Raw genomic sequence first — 11668 nt, 5'->3', positions numbered from 1 at the left:
CACAGGCTGATGTAAGCCTTATTTGAAGAACTAGTAACACAGCCTACAAAAGGATGAATTACATAAGACAGTGAACCATATTTCAACCTGTAAAATGAGGTAAAATCAGAACAGTAAGCATCAGCATCGAATGTGCCAGAACTAAAATCATAACATTTGTGAAAGTTTCTGCTTTCCTCAGGGTTTTTCATGGCAGAAAGAGGGATACTAAGGCTGATACCCTCACCACAGAAAGCCAAGCACTTCATGCTCACCAGCCAAAGTTAGGTAAAAAAACAGCAGTTCTGGTTCTATACGTGGCAGGATAGCTAAGTTGCAAATAGCTGTTACATAACCTGACGCAAAAAGCTTACCCTGTAAAGCTACATGATAAAAATACTGACCATCGAGGATACATCTCTATACAGTAAGTGAGTTAAATGCATTGGAGAACACAACAAAAGACAGAATATCTCTCCATGGGTCCAGTCCAGCTTTGGCACAGTGACACAGTCACATTTTAATAGGTTCACAATCATCACAGTCACTGTCTGCTTGTTGGACTGAGCACCTTCTCTCTGTCAGGCTGCAAACACAGCGCTACCACTGCTTTGTTCCACATTAAACAGTGCTCTAAGGACAGGCGTAGAATAAAGAGGCAGACAAAACAAGCATGCAGATGACTGCCAAGAAACAGAGGGGATGTCTTCATTTAAGCCGCCAGAGTAATTTCACAGACCCAAAGACAAGTTTGGTTTGAAGAGGAGGATGGACACACACTGCCCTCTGCTGATGGATCCTGAGAGAAGCCAATCAGTTGCAGGATATTCTGCACATGTACAGTACCAGAGCATATTAACGGCTGTTCTGATTGAAAATGTTAATGTTATTATTCTGTGTGTTCAATACATTAATTACGTTTAATCAGTGCAATAGTAATTAATCTAAACCTGAAAAAATTATAATCGAAAATAAATTATACACTAACCACCACACACAAAAGTTTAACTAATATTAAACATATTCTCAACTAAAGATAGAAAACCAGCCATTTGATGTATTGTTTTTAGATTGTTTTTCATTTAATTGGAAAGTGATAGTGTTTCTGATATACTGTCCACCCCTGACACACGCAGTATATAAGGAATGAGGTCGTCCCCGTCCCAACTTTTCACTGTAGTTTGCTCGAATATGTGACCCCGTCAAAATTTGTCAGCTGCTGACATCTAGCTGACACTGAATGTAACAACAAACACAAATAGACAGAAAATGCAACATGAGAAAACACCAATATTGTGAAGTCAAGGTTTTTTTGGCATTTTGTTTTTAGATTTTGTGACTTCCTTCAGTGATTATATTCTGTTCAGGGCTTTAAAAAGCGTCACTTTGCTGCTGCTCTGTATTCAGTATGTTTCAAATGGTGTCCACTCTACTTGGCATTGACAGAATCCATTGATATTCAACAGGGTGGAGCGTTTGATTTAAACAGGTTGTGCTCTTCACAGAACAAAATCTCATCTCTGACTCTCGGTAACATTAAAGTTCAGGCAGGGATTTGAAAAATGACACAAACACACCACAATGACAGCTTAGTTTCTATCCACCGGGATGTGGAGGAAAAAAAACATTAAACTGTGATTTTACTTAGGTTAAGTCTTCACACAGCATTGTTAAACACTAAACCACAATCTGAGGAGAGTGTAGTTGTCCATCTTTGCAGGCGATCATGTCAAGACACCAGCTTACTCAGCCGCCCCCTGCTGAACTCATCCTGCAGGTAATCAGGCTTTCTTAAACCAACAGCAACTCTCACATGAACCAGGGAACAGCGCAATGAGTGTGAATAGGCCTGCACTGCAAGAGCTGATTTTTTTGTTTAATTGTTTTGGTGAGTGATTTGAAAAAAACAACCACAGTGTTGTGAAATAAACATGTTTAATCTAAAGGTTGTCACAGCATGACAGGATATAAGACATGTAGCATTCGTGTGAAGCTTAATTAAGCTGTTAAATGATGTGTTGACGTGTGTGTCGTTTAGCAGGCAGTTCCCGAGTTAACACCATTTAATGCTTTGCAGGGTGCAAATTAAAATAAAAGCGTCAAACATTCATGAGCTCCAAGCTTATTGACATTTATACATTAATTCAGGCAGTAAATATGTCATCAATACTGACTGTGACCAATATCTTAATGAGTCTACCAACAGACATGACCTTGTAGTCGTCCCAATTTCTCTTTAAACGGGTGGTAATATATGAGTCCAACATGAAATACAACCTTTGGAGGAATTTTCAAGTGTCTGTTCATTTGACTCCGCTGGCATAATTAGAGGAGACAATTATTCCATTAGTTCGGGCCGAGAATGTGTCACCTTCTGGGGATGAACGGCTAATGTATTGCATCTTCTTGTATACATGAATAATTCATAATCATTAATTACACACATCGCACAACCTTATCCCACCCTCGAAAAGATACCACATTATTATAGATTTAATCTTGGACAGAAAAAAAAAGAAAAATGTTCTCTTCATAAAAGGAGTCTAAACAGTAAAACAAACTTGAATAACAAAGCTGTCTTTGTCCCAGGATACTATAAAGAAGTGATGTTTTGGGGATTGTCACAGCCTCAAATGGCTTATTTCATGGCAGCTTTTCTAAAAAAAAAAATTGCGATGCATACTGAAATTTTGCATGTTCTTTAGGCATTTTTTGCAAGGAAATCATGGGGGTAAAAATGCGATTTTGTATAATTAAATAAAAATCAATATCAACCTTTTCCAGTGAGAATAAGATCCTACTAGTTTGGTGGCGTAGGGCTCATGGGAAACTACAAGGATTGGTCAAATTTGCATAAAAGTTGCAGTGATTGGACACAAGGTCATCCAGAATTAACAGGGATTGGTTGCAACTTCCTGGAGAAACTGCCTACTGGACACTGGATGAATAAAGGATTTTATTTTTTAGGTTTGCTGTTTCCTATTGCAAGAGGATGTCACTGAGGACCATTCAACCTCAAAGTAATTAAAAAGCCAATAAACTAGAAATTTACACTGTAAATGTATTTTTTTACATTATCGTTCCAGAATAATGAGCCTTAAAACTAAAGCACACTGAATAAACCTATTCATGCTGGGTCAGCAGTATAAAAAAGGTGTGTATATAATTTGACTATATTGCTTTCCTGACATGTCTAAAAACACAGTGGAGAAAACAGGGCAAGCTCATTACTTTAAACTGGATAACTAATAGATTTTGCAAGAGCAAGATGGTTGTAATGTGTACATTACGCTTATTGATACAACATCTGATCAAATTAGAAAAGTGATTAGCAATATTTGTAGATTTAAAGTGCTGACTGCTTTATTTTTTGAGAGATTAACCAGTTAACAAGGTGGTTACACTTTGCATTTCACTCAAATCTTGAACTCTCAAACACATTAGGAGATGGCATTTGTCTGTGCTCTTTAATATCCGATAAAAAGAGATCATAATAGATCAAACAAACCTTCCCTGTCCCTTTAACAAGATAAATAAAGCTAACATATTTGAAATGATAGCGTGATTTCTGAGCTCAGTTACTTGACCGAGTGACATTGGTCTCTATGTTTATCCCTCAATGTTGTGGTCCACACTGTACGTCCTCCTTGCTTTAGGGGGATGGCGGGTGAGGAATGATTGTTATATTTGTGTGTGTGAGTGTAAACAGACAGGGCTGACGACCTTTTCAGAGAGCTTTCATTTAATAAACACTGACAGCCTTTTAGAGACCACTTACCATTCATCTGGTCTACAAGATTAGGCCCTCCAGTGAAACTACACAGTGATCCAATCATTTTCCCCAGACGGCATAGTGACAGCAAGAAAACAAAAAATCAATATTTCAGTGCTGAGGATTCATATTTTAGGAATTCTGGCAGCAACTTGCAACAGTCCTACATCCATCCATTTTCTTTACCTGTTTAACTATGTGGGGTCAGAAGGGGCTAGACTCTATAATGCATTTGGCAAGAAGTGAGGTACATTCTAGACAGAACACCAGGCTATAATGGGGATATCGCACAGGGAGATTTGTCGTGTCAGAAGATAACCCCGTTGATGTCATCAGGGAAAGTCTGGAGATGTGAGATTCAATGGAAGTTGACATTCATCGGACACGGAGGGTTTGATGAAGAGACAATACAGAGTTGCCTTATGGAAAATGTAGAATCCAGTGGTTTGACTCAAACGATGGAGTGTTAAAGTAAGGATATCACAGCCTCTGATTAAAGTCGCTGGAGCCATGGAGGAAATTAGATTAACTTAGCATAAAGAGTTCAAACAGGGGGAAAGGGTTACCCTGGCTCTCTCTAGAGTTTAAAAATCTGCCTACCTGCCCCTCTTATTCTCACTGGTTACCACAGTGTCTTAATGTTAATGTTTCCACAAACAGTGTTTTAGGGGGAGTTAGATGCTGTAACTATTTCCTGGGTGCAGTGTCTTGTTTTCCTTCCTTGCCAAGCAACCAGCACAGTTGCTGAACATTAATAAAAATGTAATAATAAATGGATAAACTGTTGGTCTTCAGGCTATATTTACTTTCTCGACCTACTTATCTAACTATCAGAAAGAAAGACACAAAGTTAACATTTAAACTCCACACAGAAAATATTAAACCAAAGAGCTTTTTGCTATGAGGCAACAGTGCAGCCAATAAATGAACAACAGTCCGACAGACTTGAGAAAAAAAAGATAGTTTAAGGTTATGTTTCATTTCAGCTTCCAGAAATAGTACATTTCAATAGTGCAACAAGACAAGACCGATTTTACATGACTAACTCACTACCACTCAACACACACGTCCGCACATACACGCCAGTGAGACAGGTTCAGTGTGAGTGCTGGGCCACAGTCATCCGGCGAAATGTTTCATGCACCGCTGCAGCAAACACGAGAAGTGCATACCGGAAACAGGCCGACAAGGATAAAAGCAAGAGCACAAGCACGGGGCACGCAACCGCTGCTTTTGTCAGAGGCAGACTCTCACTCACCGGCTGCATGTTTGTCCTATTAAATATGAAACAATTGCACAGCCTTAGAGAAGCCACACTGCTTCTCAATCTCAAATTTTGAAGTGAAAAATGTATTCTCCTATCCCCTGTTTTCCCCTGCTGCGGGCAAAACCCTAAATAATATCTCATGATGGATCAGACGTCCCTTCTCGACAATTTTCCTCAAACTGACTTTTGCAGTGCGCTGATAGTGAGATGAGGGATAAATTGATGAAGTTACAGTTGGATGAATAAATTAGTGGGCCAACTTGTACTAGAATACATTTACATCTAGATGAGATTACAGTCCTGACATACAAGCTCATTACTGGCCTCTGCTGCTCCCTCCAGACGTCATCACCCAATTGCATCCTAACTCATTCAGCCGGGTCGCTGCTGTGACTGTGAGAACAATACGTACAGTAACTGGCTGATTGATGTGATCAATCAGAGGGAGGGAGCACGAAGGAACCGCGAGCCACACATTATAAAAGCTGAGTTTTAGTTACTGCACCAAAGAGACCCTTAAGGTGCAGATAAATGTCTCAACATCTGAGGCTGAAGGATTCTTAATTAAAGGCTAAATAGCACAGCTTCTGCCCACAAATATCATCAGAAGAAGATCCTCCTACAATTCACACGCTGACCCCTAAATTCTTTCCTTGCTTTCTAGTGTAAAGCAATGCTCCTTAGAGAGCCTTTTATGTCCACAAATAAAACACTGTTTATATGTCATCATAAAGAAATATGAAACAGAATGTGGCTCTGTTAGGGGGCACGATGTGACTGTGTTGCAAGAACCAGCAAAATAAAGGGCTGTTTAACACCCAACATGTATCTTTAAATACACAAATATCTGTATTTAGGAACATTTATATTTGTACTTAAACTGTACAACTTTTTAAGCCATCCCAGCTCTTTGGTATCTCATACAGACGAGCAAGGTAGCCTTTAGCATTAAACCCTAACCTGCCTGAGACGCACTAGGCTTTCATCTTACTCCAATGTAACCCATCTGTGTCTGGCAACGTAGTGTAAAGAGATACAGTCTACTTTCACCCAGGAGGCCGTGGTTTGCGTCCTGTGTTAAACCAAAAATCAGCGTTAACCTATTTAAAGTTTGCGTCACATAACATACTTATTTTAACCCATGGTTTTGTTGCATAAACCTAACCAACCTGCAACAATTTCACTTTAGTCCTGTGTTAAAAAGGCATCTTGTACAGAGGGGCGTGACAAATCAGTGCTGATATTTGACGACCTGGGATGAGAACGTGTTGGCCATCCATATCCTTTGGAGGTTTTGTGCTAACAGGTTTATAGCAGTGGTGGAATGTCACAAAGTACATTTGCTGAAGTACACTTATGAGGTATTTCCATTTCTGATGCTTTATATTTATACTCAGATATATTTCAGTGGGAATGATTGTATTTCAGATTTTACATTAAAAACAACCTGATCTGATCCGAAAATTTTAAACAACCGAGATTTATAGTGAGTTTCAGCTATACACAAATGTACTGTTTTGGTTCATTCTCACCGCTCTCACAGAGTTGTTTTCTGCACACAAAAAAAACTCATTGTACACTACCTGCTCAGCACCAAACAGACACAAGTAATAACTAGCTGGTAAAGAGTGGAGCATTAAGTAGCTCAAGAGCCAGATATTGCTTTCAGAAGTTGGTGGAGACCAAAAACAGAGCTAAAAGTAGAATAAATATTGGACTTCATATTCATGATCTTGCCACAAACACAAATCCAAATGAATGCTAATGTTGCTGTTTCTGCTTGACATGTACAAGTAAAACTACATGTTTTTATATTAAAAAATATTCAATTAAATCACAACATTCAATTAATTTGTACTTTCCACCTGCCACAGTCATCTTAGACAAACACAGCAGGATTGCAGGTGCACTAGAGCAAAGTGACAGAGGTGAAATGGCCTTCAGCTTCAAGTGAAAGCGAAAATCTCAGACACAAATGGAGGGAGAAAACAACACGCAGTGTAGAAAGGTAAAGGTGGCTCTACGGGGAAATCTGCTCAAGGGGAAGCTCAAGGAGAGAACAAGACCCCTGTCATCAGTGACCCGAGTACTCACACAGTCATGCATATGAGCACACACACAGGCTGTAGCATGAATGAAAGCCTGATGCCATCTGAAGTGAAGAAACACAAAACAGCAAATATATTTCCTAAATAATAATAATAAATAATGTTGTCTTTTGTCTTTTACTATCATATTTTAAAACATGATTGATGTGAGATGAAGATTTACACACAAAACAAGATTTTCTAGGTAGCAAATAGAAGTTATGACATGATTATGGTGCAGTAGATTTGACCGTTATATACCATTTGAAGGGCACTGCCTCGAGAGTGGGCAAATCAGCACCTGTCACATCTTGCCTCCAGATGTTCCATAGATACCTTGTGACACTCTGCACGGCCAATCTATCTCTCAGCACAAAGCCATAACTTTCTGCTTCCCCTTGCACCATTACATATTCAGGCAGCAATCTGAATATGAGATACAGGACGGAAGAATAAGAGTGGCTTTGGGGAATGAGAAGTGAAAGGTTAAGTCGTGGGCTGCCAGTGACAGCACAGCAGGGGATTGTGGATGCGTGTTGGCAGGTACATGTTATAGCTTCGAGAAATAGCTGCTGTTTATGGTTTACAGCAGGCAGTAAGGACAAAGCAGTGCTGTCGAGGACTTCATGGGTGCCAGCTGATGGACAGGCCATGTTATTTGTATTAAATCACAGAGGATAAGTGTGACTCCACGGGATAAAATGGCTGTCTTGCTGGTGAGTGTTGTCTTGTAGCAAGAAAGAGACAGACGTGTCTCTGTTTTGATCAGCACACTCTGTCAAATGTTTAGAGAGAGAGGGACAGAAACAGCAGGTGGGAAGAATGAAGACAAGTTTTCTTTTAAAAACAAGCTCTCTTTTCTTTTATGGTTTCAATTCCAATGAGTTTTCCGCAGTACATATGTTTCTGTTGAAATATTCTGAGGTGGAAACAGGTCATTAATGTTCATTCCATCAATATACATTCACAGGTTATTCATGCATGGATGTTAAGTACTCTTAAACTTTCAAGTTTTCCATTGTGCAAAAATAGATGTTATATTCATTTAATTCTACACATAGAATTATTTTTTATTATCTAAAATAAAACAACCTTCAACAATGCCTGTGAGTAGATTGAGATTTAATATTAAACTAAAATCTGTGTAAAGTCCAGATGGAAATGACTACTTAATTCATCCTGTGATGAGACTACACTAAAAATTCATGTGCTGTTTTCCGATTTTTAGTCTCAGGAAATATGGATATTTTCTGCAATTACTTAATACTTAATAATATTCAGCTTTACAGTTGAACTTTTACATTTGTCTTTCCAATGAAAGTCTGTTATAATTCAGCTGAGTTGGTAATATGGAGTTGCACGGAGACGTAAAGGAGGTTCACAAGACTTTTGGGTTTAGTTCAATATAATAAATAGATGTTGCACTGCAGTTGAACTCTGTCTCCAAAAGTCCAAAATAAAATATACCTCTTTCTCTGCCATGCTAATACATTTTCAAAAAAAATTTCTAAATCAAGCAAATCAATTTACTCCATTATCTAAATGTTTTACTATAATTGTAACAAAGGTTTTATAGCTATATATGGATGTAAAATGTAATTAAAAAACATTTTAAAATGATGATAAGCTGTGTGATCTTTTTGCAGGAGTTTATATTAAATTAGATCATTAACTGTTGGGCACTGTCTTTTGGCATTGATCTGCAGCTTCTAAATAAAACCTGGCTCTTATAAAAACGACCTTGAGCAGGTTGCGTCGGGTTTATTCGCCACTGCACAGAGTAATAAAAGAAATTGATACCAAAATGGACTTCTAATCAAAAAACAGTAGAACATTTACTGTCGCAGATTTAATAAGAGAGATGAATCACCCATTGTCCTTGAATGCAATTCCTGGTTCCGTACGACCTTTGACCTCAGTGTGTTGTGAGAGCATCTATAATATAGGTCACAAGGGAAGCCTATAACCATGTTGTTAGGAATGACGGCAAACAAACACATAAAAGACACACGACAACAAACTCAGCAGAGTGTAAAATCAGTATAATACACTGGCAACAGGAGGAGCTGCTACTTGTCAGTCAGTTTATATATTTTGAGCAGGAGGGTCCGCTTGGACTCAGGCAGCAACACAACACTGTATGTTCTGAAACAATCCCACAGATTAGAAAACATTTTTATACCTTGGCTGCAAGTGGTGGTTCGATCTAAACATCTCGATCAATTACTAACAGAAACAGATTCAGATGCAATACACACCCAGAAATGTATGTCAGTTTGACCTGAGAAGTTAAACAGATTCATTTACCAGCAGGCTAGAGTATTTTCCTTTGTATTTTTCAATCACTATGTCCACTACAGTTAAAGAAATCACATACTGATGTACAATGGCACAAAGGGTGGTATGGACAGTTTAGTTTAGCAAGTTGCTTCTATGGAGATATAGCACACCATGGAGAGAGCTTTTTTAAAAACATTGAAAATGCTGATATTTACATGTATTCTCTGGAGAGAGAGAGAGAGAGAGAGAGAGAGAGATGAGAAGATGACATGCAACAATGATCCAAGGCCATTCACCCATCCCAGCTACATGACATGCACCTGAGCCAACTAAGCCTCTAAGGTGTCTCAGTTGTCCAGTGTTCAGTGTTGATCTCATACTAAAACATGTGTACACACACGCAATACATCCTCAGAGGGAGGAGATACCTCAAAAGGTCAGGACAGTTTGCCCTGCATTTGCTGCTAAAAGTCAAACCTGCGCACATCTCCAATGCACGGGCAAGTGGCCCAGCAGAGTGGCTGTGTGCCGTGGCATTCAGGCATGAGATACTGTCTGAAAGTGTTTGTGTTTCTGTGCATGCAACCAAACCTGTTGCAGAAGCTTGTTTTTATAATTTATTTTGGTCCTCTTTGCTTTGAATATATTACCACAAAAGGACAAAGCAATCATTGCACGGAAGAGTAGAATGACAAGAGGACAAGAAGAAGAATTTTATTTATGGTGGATGAGGTGAGTTGAGCCTCAGGTTGATATGATTATCCAAGACAGACATATTCAAAATTAATCAGGTGATCATGGAAGTAGATTTTGGAGAAGCAGTTCATTTCCATTCATTTAGGATGGGTGAGAGCACACAAAGGACGCGCAAAGAGAGGAAGGCCAAATAGTAAAATAAAATAAATGAGTTTTGTTATGTCACATGGTTTCCCCAGGGTAAAGATGTCATGAATCTGGCATTTAATGGTAGCAGATATATTTGAGGCTGTATTAAATATCACTTTAGGGAAATAGAAGCAGATATAACCTGAACACCACTAAAAAGATATGTGGATCAAAAGAAAGACATCCCCTACAGGTTGTGTTGACAGTTGTACTGTGCATGTTGTGTTAGATTCCTTTAACGATAAATATTGATTATTATGTAGCATTTATGATGACTTTATTGATCCCCTGGCTGAATTTTTTCTCTGCATTTGACCCATTTCAACAATTTGAAATACCATTTTTTTCCATTTAGGAGGAGTAGGCAGCACAACATCTGGAAGACCAACACCAGTTCTTTGGTTGAACATGCATTGTCTTTCATTAACACTGAACACGCTATTTAAGGCAAATTAGTACATTATCAGGTGGGAAGGGGGATGAATGAAGGTCAAGGGGTGTGATGAAATGGGTCATGCGTGAAAGGATGATCGGCGGGTCGAACTGGGATCAATGGCGTGCAAGGAAACGAGGCGCCCAGGATGTGAGTCAATCATCCCTGTGGAAACCCACCCAGATGTAGAGAAAATAGGCAAAGTCTTAACTCACTATCCACAGAGCCAGGTAGTTATACCCAAATCCGAGGGCAACCTCTGTGAAGCTTGAGAAATTGTGTTTCATCTTATGTTTCATCATATATTGTACAGTATTTGTTTATGATATACCCACAGTAGTCTCAACAACAAGGATTTGGATCGATTCTACAGCCACAAAATCATTAGCCAACAGCGATCTTATGAGGATGTAACATTGACAGTTCAGCACATGGTCGCACTTCTCTGTGCACTGATTGGTCCGCTACCTGTTACCCCAGGGCTTTTCAAATCATCAGACCAACTGTCACACCCGTCTGTGCCGACTCTTATCACTCCGCTCACCTACTGTGGGGCGAATAAAGACTGAATCTGAGGATGAAGAGATACTACCACTGCATTCAAGCAAATATTAGGAACACAGATAAGAATGTTGGACAGATTGGAGGTCAGACTGTGATAATGAAAGATTTTAGTTTATTCACAAACAGCTGAACTAAAGTTAGTAGGAGAAAATGATTTAATTTCCATGGATGCCTCAAAACCTCTCTCAAACCCTTGCTACTGGAATGAATACAATTATATTTTAGTAACACAATATCTTGCTCTTCCCTCTGTGTAGCTGACAAGTTTAATTTTAGTTAATGCGATGTGATAAACACAACCAATATTTCCTGCAGATTAAAAGCTAAAAAGGTATTTAAACCACAATTTCTCCTAAGTCAGATATATTTATGTGTGTTTTTAACTGTGTGTGTGTGTGTGT

Source organism: Morone saxatilis, unplaced genomic scaffold (assembly GCF_004916995.1).
Source record: "Morone saxatilis isolate NCDOM2014 unplaced genomic scaffold, NCSU_SB_2.0 Contig3, whole genome shotgun sequence".
NCBI lineage: Eukaryota > Metazoa > Chordata > Actinopteri > Moronidae > Morone > Morone saxatilis.
The sequence above is the reverse complement of the archived record's forward strand: the minus strand, read 5'-3'. Positions refer to the sequence as shown.